Raw genomic sequence first — 1,996 nt, forward strand, 5'->3', positions numbered from 1 at the left:
GGGGGAGGAGGGAGAAGCAGGGCCTGAGGTAACCCGGGAGCTGGTCCTCCAGAAAGACACACTGGTTTCTGGCCAGAGTGTCTCTATGGTGTTCCTGCTGCCCCAGCATGCAGGGTGTGAACCCTTAGCATGGTGGGGCAAGCAGATGCACAGCAAGGATTGGGACCTGGGCTCTATCACAGGTAAGTAGAGACATAGGGGTGGGGAGGTTATGGATGTGCATGGGTGGGGGATGTGAGGAGTGGTGGGGAGATGTCTGGGGTGCAAGGAGTGGCAGGGAGATGTTTGGTCTGTGCGTGAGTTTGTGGAGGGGCTCAAACAGGGGCTGCCACACATCTGACTTCCCATCTACCCCCCGTGATGCAGACACAGCAGCCAGTGTGGCCGTGACTGAACTGCAGGCACAGCCAGAGGCAAGGCGGTGCTGTGTGACCTGGGCTCTATACATACTGAATCGACTCAGCCTGTCCAGCCCGCTTGTGCAGATTTGGACAGGACTGGGAAAGTAGTGCACTATGGGGCAGGCTGGGCCAGGTCCTTTCAGCATGTACAGATCCCAGGTCACTGTCTGTTGCTGCCATTGCCACAGGTGGGGGAGAAGGTTTGCAGTGGCTCCCACTTGAGGCCCTCCACAAAGCGTATGGTAGGACCTGGCCTGGTGCAGCCCAGTAGCGTGCCTTGACACAGGACTGAAAGGCACAGCTCTGGGATGCACAGATCCTATGCAAAAGACTGTTAGCTGAGCAGCCTGGGTTGGGTTGGATCAGGCTGGGCTGGCCAGGTGTGTTTTCCATGAGGCTCAGGTGGCAATGCATAGCCATGCCACTGTGCCTGCAGTGGGCTGTGACACATGATTGTCTGAGTCTCATGGTAAATGTGCCTGGCCAGCACAACCCTATCTGACCCAACCTGGGCTGGGCTGCACAGGATCCATTTGTCCTGGTGCCACGCCTCCCAATCCCATGCAAAGGCACACCAGCGTGCCATGCCAAGCTAGGTCCCGCCATGTGCTTTCTTCCCCCACACACTGCAGGTCTGGCAGCAGTGCTACCGAAGGCAGGACCCAGCTCAGAATGACATGCAGTCTCCACGAGTGGTGCAGGGCCCTGGTTGAAAGCCCAAGCAGCCTGGGAATGCTGGAAGGGTCACAGCACTGTGCCCAGCTGGACAGGGGCCATGCAATATGATGCAGATGGTGCCGGGTGCCAGGCAGCTGGGGCTGAGCCACACTTCCCTTCGCGGCATAGGGGGGCTCTACCAGGAGGCCCCAAGTGCCCCAATGGCAGCTGCTGCTGCTGGCAAGCTGTGGGCCATGTGGGGGGAGGGGGCTGGAGCTGTGCAGGGGAAGTCCAACTGTATCCACTGGCAGCTGATTCAGAGGTGCAGATGTTCTGCTGTGGCCATGCAATGCCCATCCAGGTCTGGCAGATGCACAGCCTTGGGGCTGCATGCTTTTGCAAGTGGCAGCAAGTCATACCCAGGCAGCAGCCCCCACTACCAGACTGCTGCAGTGGGTAGAGGGTGCAAGGAACTCTCAGTTAGGGCTGCTTTGGCAGTCCAGCTGGCACAAGGGGCTAGTGTCCCCAGATACAAATTGGCCAGGGCCCAAGAGCTCTTAAAAGCAAGTAGCCCTGAGCGGCTCACCAGGGCAGGTTTTTATACTGCTGGGGCCAGAACCTGTGCTGGCCCCAGGGTCTAGCTCCCCCTGGCTGCAGATCTGGGAGGACCTGGGCAGGGCTATTTTGCCTCAGGTGGCTTATCTTGCCCTACACCAAAGTCCATGTCCAGGCATGTGCACTGAGGCAAAAATCCCTGGTTCAAATTTCTGCCACTCCTATTTGAACTGTTGCAAGTGCACATGCCTGCATGTGAAGCTGCACCCATTGAATACAGATCACTGTTTGTGGAACTGACCTACATGCTGTATGTCTGTTGTATACATGACTTGTCCTGCAAAACAATATTGAAAATTTGAGATAAAGAAGAAATCTTAAAA

Source organism: Crocodylus porosus, unplaced genomic scaffold (genome assembly GCF_001723895.1).
Source record: "Crocodylus porosus isolate Cpor-Errol unplaced genomic scaffold, CroPor_comp1, whole genome shotgun sequence".
Classification (NCBI taxonomy): domain Eukaryota; kingdom Metazoa; phylum Chordata; order Crocodylia; family Crocodylidae; genus Crocodylus; species Crocodylus porosus.